Here is a 15,039-nt window from a genome sequence, read left to right as displayed (position 1 = left end):
ATTCGGCTAAGAAGAAGGCATAGAAGGAGGCCAGGAGGGAGGGAGAAAGGAAGTTTGAGAACCACTGAGAGTACAACACCCCTCCCCCTTTGTACAAATTTGGGGATCTGAGGCCCAGAACAGTGAGGCGATGGGCCCGAGTTCCCCAGCCATGGAGTTCTTGGCTGGCCACGATCAGTCATTCAGGCGTGGTTAGAGGGCAGGGGGCCTTTCCACCACACGCGGCTGCTTCCGACCCGGCCTCCTCCAGGGGGCGCTACTCCCATTGTAGTTTCTTTGAATGGCCCCTCCCTGGGGTCAGGCAACTCCAGGACCTGACGATGAGAAAGCGCAAAGCCCCAGCTGCACTGGGAAAGATCACCTAAGGATGTCCTCCGTGTGTGCCGCGCCTGAGTGTTCATGTCAGCGGGCGGCGAGGGTTCTCTGTCAAGGCCGGAGGGCTAATATTCCGAATATTCCGGCTGTACGGGCCGTTCAGCCTCAGGCGTTCTCGCCCCAGCTGTGGTAGCAAAAAGTAGCCACAGGCAAAAAGGAAAGGAATCAGCGTGGCTGTGTTCCAATAAAACTTTATTTATGGACACTGAAGTTTGAATTTCATTTAAGGGTCACATGTCACAAAATGTTCTTTTAAAATTTTTTTCAACAGTTTAAAAATGGAGAAACCATTCTTGGCTTGCAGGCTATATGGCAACAGGCAACAGGCCACATTTGGCGGGTGGGCTCTAAATCCCCGATCCCTGGTTCATAGGATTTGTTCATAATCTTGTCTCTCTTGAGCTTTGTAAGAGTTTATGAAGAGACGGGAGGGCAAATATAAAACCCACTTTCTACAAACATGTACAGACCAAAAACTCAGAGAGGTTAATTTTATTTTATTTTATTTTTTTTTTAAAGATTTTATTTATTTATTTGAGGGAGAGAGAGAATGAGAGACAGAGAGCATGAGAGGGAGGAGGGTCAGAGGGAGAAGCAGACTCCCCGCCGAGCAGGGAGCCCGATGCGGGACTCGATCCTGGGACTCCAGGATCATGACCTGAGCCGAAAGCAGTCGCTTAACCAACTGAGCCACCCAGGCGCCCCGAGAGGTTAATTTTATACCATGAGGCCCAACCTCTAAACACCCCTGCCTCTCTGGAAAAGTCAGAAAGCCCCCTAAAGACTCCAGAAGGAGCCAGTTTTGAAATAACCTGCTTAAGGCTGCCTACCCGAGCAGATCTTGCAAGTTCCAATGGGCAGGGTTTGTTCCAGAACAAGTGTAAATCCCTGCAATGCTCCTTCAGCAAGCTGGAACCAGCCTGAGCTCCAGAACACATGGGCAGGAGGTACACAGCTGTCTCTTCCAGATGTGCAGTTCTTGCTTCTACATATAAAATTGATCCCTCCACACACTCCCATAAACACCACACCAAAAAGATCAAGAGTCCAGTGTTCCGTTTCCAGCACAGCCCAAGGCACTAGAAGAACAAAATAAACCTAAGCCCATACAGAAGTTGGATTTGGGATGGAGCGCGGTGACTGGGGAAGAAGATTCTAGGATTTCCAGCCTGGAGAGGTGCCCCAGACAGATAGGATTGGGAGGGGGGTGGTATTGGAACAGGTGAAAAAGACAGTTGGCAAGAAGGTATGGATGGTGAACTGGGGTCTTCCAGAATCAAGAAAAAAGCCCGAACTTGAAGAGGAAAGAAATGATATGAAGAAAGCAGGCAAATGCATTTCAATCAGGCAAGATTGTATAGAATGGTAGAGAAAGAGGCTGAAATGTCCAGTAGAAATGTCTAGTTCCGGAAACTGTTGAGTATTCTAGAAGTGACCTGAAGGAAGCGTGACCCACAGGGACGGCCAAAGTCATGACAGAAGGCCAAGTACAAATGCTTTTCCAAAGGAAGGATGGGGAGGCCCGAGATTCCCCAGACCTGGAGGACTGAGCAGAGTCCACAGGGACTCCCAAAGATCCAGCCTGGGTGAGTGCACAGAGCTGAGGAGAAACAGACTATTTCTTCCTCATATGAATAATCAATTTGTCCACACTGACTGTAATAAGTATAAATGTAGTAAGCCTCCAGAACAAAATCCCAAGCACTCAGGCTTAGTACATGCCCTTTTTCTTTTTTTAATTAATAGACTTTATTTTTTAGAACAGCTTTAGGCTCACAGCAAAACTGAGCAGAAAGTACAAAATGTTCCTATAGATCCCCATCCCCACACACATATCAACATCCCCCACCAGACTGGTACATTTGTTACGATCTGTGCATCTCCATCAATGCCTCATTATCACCCAATGTCCACAGTTGACATTAGGGTTCACTCTTGGTGGTGTACTTTCTATGGGTTTGACAAATGTATAATGACACGTACCCCCCCATTCATGGTACCAGCCATTATCATTTCACTGCCCTAAAAACCCTCTGTGCTCCTCCTGTTCCCCCCTCCCCGCAACCAGTACTAACTACCGTCCTCCTAGTTTTGCCAGTCCCAAAATGTTTTTCTTTTTGAAAAAGAAATGATTTTATTTTCAAGGAGTACTTGCAGAGGTACAACAATCCAAAGGTACAATAAAAATGGCAATAAATAAATAAATAAGAAAGTCTCCCTCCTTCTACCAAAGTCTATTCCTACCCATTCGCGTGTATGCAAGGGTGTGTGTGACCTTTGCAAGAGACTTGAAAAGGAGGTGCTAGCAAGACAATTAATTCGGTGAAGAGAGATCAGTAACCTGCAGCAGTTGGAAAAGGAATTCCAGTGACAGGTCAGACCAGAATGTATAGATTCAGGAACCTCTGCTCAGGTGACAGCTATAGTGAGTACAAGATCAGAGATCCAAGTCTTGGGGAATTCCTTCATTACAATTACTTCTCAGATCCTACTTTGAAGGAGGCCCTGTGGGGAGCACCACTGGCCTAAGGGAAGGTGCAGACAAAATAGTTTTGGTCAAGAGGCTGCAGGGAAATGTAAGTACTCGGGCCTCACGGAATGAAGTCTGGGCCTTTGCTACCAGCTCCAGGAGAAGTAAGACAGAGAAAAAGCTAGGGAATCTGGCAACAAGAGGCATTGGTGAGCGCAATTTCAACCAGGGCCTGGGGAACAGAACCAGATATTGAACTGATAGGGAATATACATAGTGAAGAAATGGAGGCTGCGGGAAAAAAAACATTTTATGACAGGTCCTAACCCTTCATCCAAGACCTCTGAAGTCTGATGGATTTCAGAATTCAGACTGTTTGGGATTGGAGAAAGGTAATACAGCGCACATAGTGTATTAGATTAGATGTAACGCACCCAGCAGAGTCTGGGATAAGACCCCATAATCAAACATAATACTTCTGCAGTGAATCATACAAACGTTCACACCGAGTGAGAAAGATCAACATCATAACGATTCAGCTCCATCATACAATCTTTTCGGTTTTCAGAGCTGTTTGGTTTTCGGGGGCAGTTGGAGCAGAATGGGCTTATTTTTACCCCAGAATAAAATCATATACTGCCACAGATAGTGAAGGTCCCCCAACGGGTTTCACACATGCATTCTTTCTTTAAGCTGGACTATGTAAGTGGCTTGACGACAGAATTCTAATCTATCTTTGGGTCCTCAGCGTAGGGCATTGTACCCGGCACGGGGTCCATGCCCAGTGATTTTAGCTGCACTGACGTTTCACTACTTCTAATAATTCCTCTCTGCAGGCCTGATCACTGTCCCAACTTGGCTCTTCCGAGCCCAACCTCCAGCCCCTGTTGGCCCAAACTCCAGACTTACTCCTCTATTGATATGCACCTGGCACATCCTATTTCTCTTCTTAAATCCAAACTCAATAGCCATCTGTTTGTTCTGGTATTCTAGCACTAATTGCTATTCCTGATTTTGTTTGATATGTTTGACCTGGTATTTTAGAACTAACTCTTAATTGTGTTTTTATTTAATATGGATAGCACATATAAAGCAAGAGCATAAGGAGTGCTATATAAATGCAAATTTTATTGTATTTCACTCAGACCTCAGAGACTTGCCAAACTTGGGTCTGCTCTGAAGAAGTTTCCCCCTCAAGTGCTTAGGGAGGTTTCCTCTCTTGCTCTCTCCCTCTTTCTCACTCTCTCTCCCCCTCTCTCCATCTCTTTCTTTCTCACTCTCTCTCTTTCTCACCTTCCTCAAAGCTGGGTAAATAAAGAGACTGAACACCCATCACATACAAGCCAATATCTCACCAACCGGTTCACCAACACTAAGGGCTTGAGGATTCTACTGAGTTCGGCATAAAATTAACAAATCTCACACTAGGTTATGACATTTTTTTACCCCACTTTTGTGAACTGAGTATTATGAATTAAGAAGTCCCATCCTAAATGGGTCACTATGACCTTATTTAAAGTCTAAGTTTGCCATGTGAAAAGGGCTATTTTAATTTTCTGCTTCTTGAAGAGATTGATCATTACAAATATGTGCCGTTAACCAGTAGATAATTGGTTCAGCTTGTATGGTTCCACTGAAATTCTTCGAGATAAGCTATTCCACTTGTAAATTGTCTAAAGTTATTATTTTAATGAGATTTCTGATCCTGTAAGAATTGAGGAGGGCATCCATTGGCATAGCAGAGAGTAACTCTCACCACTTGTGAATCATCCCCTTCAGGGGCCACTGAGTCACCATGTTTGCTCTCTCTGCTCTCAGCAGCCAAGCCGGCCCCCATGCCACGTCAGAGTTTAGTGCTTCCACTGTCCAGGGTCTTAATGTTGAACTTCTCGCCCTGACCCATTCCTCAGGCCACATTCCATACAGCTCTTGTGTCTTCTGGCTCTTTACATCATGGCCTATTCTTCCATCTTTGGTTTCCGCCTCTCTTTAGATTTGGCCCTCAGATTATCTTCCTAGCAATGACCTTGGCTCTCTCAGCCTATCTATGACTGGGTGAATGAATGAGTTTTATTTTCTGTTCTCTCGTAGTCACTGATTCCATCCCATTGTGTTCTTGAAACAGTCCAATGGGTTATACATGTCTGCAATGTGAACAGCATATTTGGTTTTTCATCACTGAGAACAGAAAATACTTGCCATTTCAGGAATCTCCATATCTTCGATGGTTTATTTAATAACATTCTTTGTAACCCAGAGCCGGTTATGGAAAATTACTAACATTCTCCATTTGTGGGGCATGGCCAAGCCAATGAAATGTTACCAATATTATTAAGAAATCTCTATTGATATTATATCTGAAGAGAATTGCCATATTAAGAAAGCTAGCCTGTTATTTCATGTGATCTTGCAGGTGTCACCATGAGGTCAAATATACCCTTACTACAACTGGCCTTTAGAAAAACAGAGGTAGACCACAGCCATAAAGATTGTAGGAATTGTATGGGAACCAAAAATTCTATCTTTGTTCCCACTGGGGTGGAGGTAGCAGTAATGACAAGTATGACCAAGAAAGGGTGGTGGGGGTGCAGAAGGTAAAGACTAGAGGAACACTGGAAGTAGAAACCAGTAAAGGGTCAAGAGCTGAGTCATTAAGGTGAAAATCTGAGCAGGATTCTGTGATGAGACATCAAGGCCTGGTAAGGGTTCTAGAAGCTACAGAGCCACAATCATAACAGACAAGCAAGCCTGGCAACCAGAAAATCATGAAGAAGACCAGGAAATCATGTCAAGGTATGTCAAGGTCAGGAATCCAGGAAATCATGAGATCTCTGTTGAGAGAGATGGTGGTAGCTAAGGGCCTTGGTTAAGAGTCAAATAGAGCCTATCTTCATATCCAAATACTACATGATGATGCTGGGCAAGCTGCTAATCTCTCTGAGCTCAGTTTTCTCTTCTGGAAACGCGGGCTCATGCGTATAGCGTGCTCAGCCGAGTACCTGGCATCTAGAAACCACTAAATATGTGGTGATCGATATGACACCAGTCCTCCAGGGGGGGAAGTGATATCAAGTCATGAAAATAATTGCCATCTGACTTCTTTTTATGTTTTATGATAGAACGGGAATCGGACCTAAGCCCAATTAATCCCAAACCTGAAAGAATGAACAGGAAGGGAATTGTCCCTTAGTTGAATGAGGGCCTTGTAGCTACAGGGAAATCCTAACACCTGCCCAAAGCAGGGTGTGAGAAGAACAAATCAGTATTCATGGAGGGCTGTCTGGAAGACAAGCATGCAGCTCATTCCTTCAGCTAAATGGTCTCCATTTTACATTGACTCAAGACCAGACTGCTGGCAATCCAAATGAAGTGCCTCATGTCCTCAAATTCGCTTTTCTGAACTGCACTCTGGAATCTTCATGCCCTTGGCTCACTTAAAAAGATGCTTAGCAGCGGCTCTAGGAAGCTAGCTATTGAAAAGTTACTTGTCCCGTAATGCCTCTTTCTCGGGACCTTTAGGAGATGATCAAAGCCTCAATGCCAGAACTTCTACAGAGCGATAGGTGAGCGTTAATCTCGCAGAAAGCATCATTTTTAAACATCAGCCCAGGTTTCCTCTTTGCTTTGACCTTCAGGAAACTCATAACTAAATTTGGACCCCTCTGACCAATCATAGGGGCCCTTGTAATATACTTGCGCTAGCTTAATTTTAATATTCTTTGTCTAGACCAGGGCTCAGAAACAATAGCCCACGGCAGATCCAGCCTGCTGCCTGTTTATTGTTCCAGTGAACGCGTTGGTCCATCGGACTATTTTCTATGGCTGCTTTTGTGACATGGCAGCAAGCAGTGATGGTTGAGACAAACTGTGTGGCCAGAAAAGCCAAAAGTCTGTCCTCTGGCCCTTTACAGAAAGAGTCTGTCCCCCCTTGTGCTAAACGTACTTTCTTCCAACCTTCTCTTGATTTTTACCCCATGGTGTGTTTTGTAAGCTGCCTCAAATCCATTTTGGAAGAAAGTGTGTTATAAACAATCTGACATTAAAGAGAGGCCATCCGATTCACCACAGTTCTCAACACACACACACACACACACACACACACACACACATACACGAGGCTGTCTCCAGGATATCGAAACAACCGTCCCCAGGTGTTTGCAGGGATATTCTACCCTAATGCACGCAGTTACAGTCAGAGCAAAAGGAATTATCACATTCCCCTATCTTAGATCTCTGTCCGGGGTCTTAAGGATTCCTCTCTCCTAGACCTCAGGAAAGTTGTTCTTCTCCTAAGAGCTTTACTGAGTTCCTCCAAATAATCAGTTTTCAGCAGGTCCCACTGGAAGCTGAAAGAAGAAATCCCTGGGAAGGAGAAGGAAGGTATGCCACAGAGGCGAAGAGGGGCTAGGAGAGTTGGAAGCTGCTTGTGATCCTTCCCACTCAGCGCCAGGCTTGCCATGGAAATTGGATCGTGATGATGACAATTATGGAAAATAAAAACCTTAATTTTTTTGGTAATTAAATCCACATGCAGATGATAATTGCTGCTATGAGCTTAATGCCCAGACTTGTTTCTCTTCCAAAAAAGTGAAAAATCAGTCAGGCTAGAACTTAGTAATGCTCTTGAATCTCACTTAATAAGGAGCAAAACATCTGATTTTCAAGGTATTTGATGTTCGGTTCCCTCTAGCTGAAAGTGGTTTTATTTTCCTCTCCATGCAGGATATTTCTGGGGAGACTTTCATCAAAAACAACCAATTCAAGGGTGTGTGTTTATTTTGTAGAAGATTTACATGTTTTCCCAAATCAAGTTTTAATGAACAAAGCACGGCATGGCCCTTATCTAGCAAAATCCTGAAAATGCACATTGGCCATTAAAGTGTAAACCAGCATCTTATTGAAATTGCACAATGAACTTCTTATCCTCAGTCTCTCATACTGCCTGCTGTCCATGCAAAAGACTGCATTTAGGAAGAAAATTTATGGGTTGGGGTAAAATAAACATCAGGCCCTTGAGAAATTTACTGAAATTTACTGAGAAAGTAACTTTAGGGAGGGGAGAACTGTTCAAGCCTTAAGCAACTCCAATGTTACTTTTAACCTTACAGTAAATACTGTCTTTATAATTTCTTTTTAAAATCCCACATGCTTATTCTTTTAAAAAGGGATATTCCTCCCGCCCCCATTTACCTAAAAAGGGAATCAATGCTTTACATTTTCTGGTGAAATCCTAAGAGAAACTATGAAGGTATCTATGTTGTGAAAGAAATGCACATCAGCCTCAGACATAAACTTGTATATTGACAACATCGGAAAGATACATTGTTTCATTTTGTTTCTTCAGAACTGTAGAGAATTTAAATCACTTACATTCCTGGCCCTTTTTCCACCCACACAGGGAAACCAGGAGGAATGCAGGAATCAAAGAGCTGCATTCTCCATTGCCACAAAGTGCTCATACTTGGCAATTGGAAAAGAGTTGGGTCATCATTTTTAAATGATTACCAAGCAGCGAGGAGCTCAGGCCGGGCGCACAAAAGTCTCCGTGGTCCCTTCTAGCACTGTGTCCGCTGCGTCAACAGCAGAGCATACTGCAGGAAAAAAAAAAAAATCCAAATTTCTGTGTCCCGAAGGGAGGCATTCATTCATTACTCAGCAGCGCCCGTTTTGACATCCTAAGTAAGACAAGAGTCATTTGCTCGGGAAGGACTTTGACGTCCCTTTAAATGGTGTCTGCATCTAGTCCAATAGAATGGGTGTGGAAGTGTATTTATTGCAACCACAAGGATGTGCAAATTTATTTATGGTATAAACGGGCCTTTCCACAACTCCTAGCTGTCAACAACTTCTTATTTTCCTGGGGTGCCTTAGGAGCCAAGACTGTTTTGTTTCTTAAGCTTGGTACCTGGAGAGCTAAACTAACAGTCTTGTTAATGAGAAGACAATGGGACTACCTGCTGTTTTGCAGCGTTTCCACGGGCCATACCTTTTAATTGCTGAGTGCTGGCAACTTAACAGACTCTAATGAGTACATTGTTCCTGTTTTTTTTGCACACAGCCCCTTAAGCCCGTTAGAAACGGAGTTTGGTTTATGTACAGAGCAGAGAAGACTCTTATTAAAAGCTGACAGAAGCATTTGGAGTGAGGAGTTTATTTTGCCTGGTGAGGTATGTCTTGATAGTTTGCATTCAGATGCAAGAGGAAAAAGAGATAAAGTGGATTAGGCTCAATCATCTGGGAGATGATATTTCTCGCCGTGTTTGAAGTATTTTATGAATTAGAGAATGGGACTGATTTTGAAGCCTAAATTAATTTAATCTGTTTGCTTTTGTTTGATGCAGCAGCTGCAGCGACACACCCTACTTCTTTGCAAATCTTCAGCTTCAAGGGTCTGGTCTGGGCTCGTAGGAGTGAGTGCGGCAGGCAGAGTGCTCGGTGGTTCCTTCCCTGCGTGGGGAAGGGAATCGGTTTTCAATTTCCCCTGGTGGACGTCCGGCATTCTCGGATGGGGTTTTGTCTCAGACTTCAAGCTAGACGCTCTCACGCTTGCCCATCATGCTTTCTATTAAAGGAGAAGTTGCCTGCCGAAGTCAACATGAGGGAAAGAAAGGAAATCATTATCCCAAGCCCATTCCTCCTAGCACATTTTCATTAGGGAAAAAACCTTCAGGGTGAAGATGAAAGAGGCAGAAAGGTCCCATTGGTCATGGCCCATTAACGGTGACTGACACCTACTTTGCCACAAATTCGGCACTTCCCATAGTGACTCCATTTGTGTTCAGAATCGGGACTGCTTTGGGGTTGTAGATGGGCCAGGACGTTCGAGAGCTCCATAACAGCCATGCGTGTGTGTCCCGTAATCCTCATTAACTCCACTTGGGAAGATAGGGACTGTGCATTCCCCAGCAGGACAGGCAGAAAGGATCTTTACAATAACACTGGCTGACTGTCCACAGGTCAGTTCTGCTAAAACTCTCAGTTCCTTGAAAGGAGAGTAGGTCAACCCGGTTCATTTCAATATCCGTCGACCACCAGATTGTGTTGGCTTTTCCCAGATGGATCCACCGATGAGCATTAGGCTACTTCGAAGTTGAGGGAGAGAAAGGGACATTTGCCTATTATGGGGCTTTATTCAGGGCATCGGACAACAGAATTCACCACCACCACCGCCCCCCCACCCCGCCCCAGGTCTGGAAGGAAAATAGGCTCGCTGACTTCAGAAAAGGAAGTACTTGCAACAATCAAGAAGAGGCAAGCGGTATCCAAGGACTGTCACATCACACTGGGCAGTTGCTGGTAGCAGAACATTATTATAGGTCCACATGGCATTTATGGATTCACTGGTATGGGGAACCTTCAAGGTTGTAAGGTGGAAAAAAGAAAAGCTGACGAATTTTCTGATGAATAACTAGTTTATCAGGGCATTTGCCTTGTAATGCACGTGGAGCTGGACTTGTGTCCTAACGTCAGCTACGTGAGGTGGACGCAGGACAAGGGCCCAGTTCCCGCTCTCCGCCCAGGAGCAGCTGTTAACAGAGTGTTAGCTCTATCCCTTCCAACCTGGCCCAGAGTCAAAGCAGGACTTCAAGTGAGGTTACAGATGGGGCCTTCTCTTCAGAGCCGTTCAGCTCTTCCTCGGGAGCAGTGCCTTATGGGAATAACAAACACACTCTATCAGCAGCCTCCCTCCGAAAGTCCTCTCTCTGCATTGTGAAATATTGCTTAATGTTGGCTTTTTTTTTTTAATTACTGTTTACGTCTTTGAAAAGAAATGATCATTTTCTAAAACTGATGCAGTGTCACCTGCGTGGCTCAGTTGGTTAAGCGTTGGACTCCTGATTTCGGCTCAGGTCATGATCTCAGGGTCATGAGATCGAGCCCTGCATCGGGCTCCAGCTCAGCGTAGAGTCTGCTTGAGATTCTCCCTCTCCCTCTGCCCCTCCCCCTGTCATGCGCATGCTCTCTAAAGTAATAAATAAATCTTTAAAATTGATGCAAACGTGTCGCCTTTATTTTGTCAGGTCGGTCCTTTCCCAGATACAGCACACGTTCATTCTCTGCTCAGACCAAATGGCAGAGAGCGTGGAGGCAAAAATGTGTGGGTGAGCTTTTCTCTATTAGACAACTGGTTCCAACAGGTCCATTGACACACACACCTCCACCGATCAAGTTCTTAATGGTGACCAGTAGCAGAACATGTCACCCCAAAATATGACCATAGAAGCTCAGAACATGCTACCCCTAAGTTTCATCAATCAGGAAAAACTGACCCTTCTCACAGAAGGGACTAGAAGTGGACACCACACCCAGACAGACTTTGTCACAATCTACCATAGGGTAGTCCCCCATTATCCGCAGTTTCCGTCACTCCCCCACTCCCTCACCGCCCCCGTCCCGTCACCCACAGGTCCACCAAGTAGATGACAGTCACTATAGCCTAACATGTCCTATACCTCACTCATCTTATCTCACGGGCATCTTACCATCTCACACCATCACAAGGAAGGGAAGTACAGCACCAATAAATATTTTGAGCCCACATTCACGTAACTTTTATTATAGTATATTGCTAGAACTGCTTTATTTTATTATTCGGGTTTTTTTAATTTTATATATTTAAGTAATTTCTATACCCAACAGGCTTGAACTCACAACCCGAAGATCAAGAGTCATAACGATTTTATTTTTTGTTTTGGTGTCTAATTTATAAATTAAATTTATCATAGGTCTATGTGTATAGGAAAAAAACACAGTATATAGAGGGTTTGGTACTGTTAAAACAAATTTTCGCCTATGTAAATCTGAAGATCTAATTGGCTTTATTAAGCGAGTCATGATCAGGCAGCACCCCAGCCAGCAAGTGGAGGGGAAACCCCAAGGACTTGCACAAAATGGAAGGCTTTTATAGGAAGGAGGGTGGGGCAAGACGTTATTAGCAAAGGAAAAGAAAAGATTGTTTCTGGCAAGGTTACCTTCCCTTAGGGGAAGGGCAAGGGGGCTTATCATGCAGCTGACCTCATCTTCCTTGCAGGGGCAGAGGGGGCAGGGATGAAGAGGGCCCTTGTGACAGATTACTTCATTGGTGCTGACCAGAAAATTCCAGATTGACTGGTTTAAAAATCCCACTCCTGGAGAGGTTGACACTGCAATTAAAAAGTGTTGGTTTGCTATTTCTGAGGGCAAGTAACTCCACCTTGGGCCTGTGGTTTTCTTTTTAACAGTACTATCTGGGGGTCTTAAAACATATACCCGCAGATAAGAGGGAACTACTACTCCTCCCATCTATTCTATGGGCCCATTCATCTTTCCTGAAAATCATTCACTCTCCCCTAAGAGACCTACATCTCCCCTTCCTTTTCCCTATTAAGATGGTATTGGAGCCTGAATTCTAAGCCACCTGAGGTACTTACTCCTCTTTTCCGGTCTGCCCCTCCCCCCCACATGAGATGTACGTGTTAATAAACCCCTGGTTGTTGGGGGTTTTTTCTTGCTAATCTGTCTTTTATTACAGAGATCTCAGCCAAAAACTCAGAAGGGTAGAGGGAAAATCATTTTCCCTTCCCTACAATGGGCAGTTTTATAAGTCCATATTTCGAAGATCAGACATTCCTTTTTTTTTTTAAGACTTTGTCTTAGTGAGAGAGGGCAGGCACGCATGGATGCATGCATGCGTGCACCTGAGGAAGGGGGCAAGGGGCAGAAAGCGGGAGAATCGCAAGCAGACTCCCCCTGAGCTCGGAGCCCCGAGTCCAGTGGGGGCTCGATCCCAGGACCCTGAGATCATGACCTGAGCCAAAAATCGAGAGTCGGACACTTAACCGACTGCACCACCCAGGCGCCCCCAAGATCAGATATTTTTTCTCAATGAGGGTGAAAAGAGTAAAAACACAAGAATGACAGAAAGAAGGAAAGACAACCTGGCCTACCCGGGGCACCACGATGCTACAAATAACCAGGAAGCTGATACAGGGGATGCTCCTGCCAGGCCCTTCCCTCCATCTTTCCCCTGCACCTCTTCCAAGGAACTGCTGGAGCAGGTTCTCACTTCCAGTGGCAGCTGTGGTAAGTAACCGGACAGAGTGAATGCCCTCAGTAGGCTCAACCCTAACATGGGGCCAAGCCAGATGGCCTCACACGGTGCCACCAGCGGGCCCTGCCCCAGTGCCTTCTCATGGCCACCGTCCTAACCACCACATCACCACAGACTTCAGGCCAGGCTCCAGTGCGGTCAAAAGCAATCGGTTTTAAAGGAGAGATCCCTACAGCTTGCAGGTCTGTTTGCCAAGCTTCGGAACTGGATCCACTTTCTCCATGATGTGGAAGGCAGGCTGAAATGGCTCTGCACTGGCTAAACAATCGCTTCCTGGCCCAAGAACTGTTCACCGGGTTTCCACAGAGGAGCCTCCTGACACGAACAGCTCCACCCTATATGTAAAACGTTTTGGATTCCAGTTTGGAAAGTTGTTCATGCCACGTGGACCTGGAAAGAGTCAGGGCCCCTGAGTTTTTTTGCACAAGCACTTTGAGCCTGGAAAGCTTGAAAACAATTATAAATCTCCTTCAGCCAGGCGGCCTCCCCGTGAGATAGCAAAAACAATCCCAAATCTGCAGAGAAGGCCCTGAGAGGTTAATGATCTTCCCCCCAGCAATAGGGAAAACTCCCAAAGGAGTTCAGCAGGAATTCCAGGCTATTCTCCAGGCTCTGGCTCTGATTTTCATTTAAATCACACAGTCTCTCTGAACCTCTGTTTCCTCTTTGGCAAAATGGGAACGGGTAATTCCTACATAACATTAATGGCGAAGACACAGGGAAAGGGTTACCTGAGAGCTTTGCATTGTCGCTGTTGTGGTGTTAAGGTTACACCCCTCGGCCCCTACCATGTCCTTCACACTGGGAATTCATTTTTGAGGTCACATCTTGTCTTTTCGGTAAGAAAATTATTTGCAGGCAACTGAAGGACAGCCTGAGCCAACGGAAAATGAGAAACAATTCTTCTGAGGCTACATATGCCGCCATCCTTGGATTTTTCGAGCAATACTACACTAGGAAGTAAAACGCTCCTAATTAATACCTAGCTGAGATTGTAGCTGTTGTCAAAATACACGTTTCTGTTCTCTTGGTGTGTGTTTGTGTGCTAAGAATATCAAGTCATCCAAAAAAAAAAAAAAAAAGAAAGAAAGAAAGAAAAGAATATCAAGTCATCTAACTTTTTGAGCACCCACTCTGTGTGAAATGCCATACTAAATGTTGAGGGGACAGAGAGAAATGTTAGGAAAAAATTATCTTAATTCAATTAATTTATGAACCCACTGTCAACATAATATAGTCCCTGTACGAGTCTGTCGTTGGCAAGTGACAGAATCTCAGTGGAGACTGACTTGAGAATAATGTCTTAGCTGCATACCCCATGGAGTGACGGAGGAGTTCGCTGAAGGAGAAAGGGTACTATCTAGAAAGAAGAGAAACCAACCATCAGTTCACCATACCCCCCCCCAACTGATAATATCACCACCATCATTCATATAAACCACACCAGGAGTTCAGTGAAAACAGCACACAGACAAGAAATTCTTTTTTAAGCTGATAAAATGATGATACTTGAATCTACATGGAATTAAATCAGAGCCGACAAGCCATTCATGCTAAGTGGTCTTGCATAAGGGACCGTGTTCCAATGCTTCCACTCAGCCTAATTCTAGAGACCTCGTGCATTTGAACAGATGGACAGGTGGAAAGACCAAAGATGCACTCTTTCTGCGCCCAAAGCAATCCCACGGAGCTGCAGGCTCTGCAGGGCTCCACTCCCCCTCCCACCCCCGCCTTTGGGACCACAGCTCCCCCCTTCCCTGGCACTTACTGTGCCATAGATTCAGTATCTTTTCCTTATCTAGCTCTCCCTCCAAACAGTAAGCTCTGAGGAACAGCGACTGAATGAGTCTGCCCTGCTCACCATTTATTCAGTGTAGCACTCTGTGCCCAGTGGGGCCAGAGAAACGAGCAAAACAAAGCCTTTTTTTTCCCACGGAGCTGGCATTCCCATGCACACAAACAGGCGAATACATATCAGATGTGAGAGGAGCTAAGAAGAAAGCGGAAAGACAGGACTGGGATTTCTCAGGTTGGTGCTGGGGAAGGCCGTGCCTTCCCTGGAGGAGCCCTGGGGAAGAGTGGTCCCCGGGGCAGAACTGATGTC

Source organism: Mirounga angustirostris, unplaced genomic scaffold, assembly GCF_029215605.1.
Source record: "Mirounga angustirostris isolate CCGP_5_RB_7025 unplaced genomic scaffold, mMirAng1.0.hap1 SCAF_5, whole genome shotgun sequence".
NCBI lineage: Eukaryota > Metazoa > Chordata > Mammalia > Carnivora > Phocidae > Mirounga > Mirounga angustirostris.
This window is presented reverse-complemented; position numbering follows the sequence as displayed.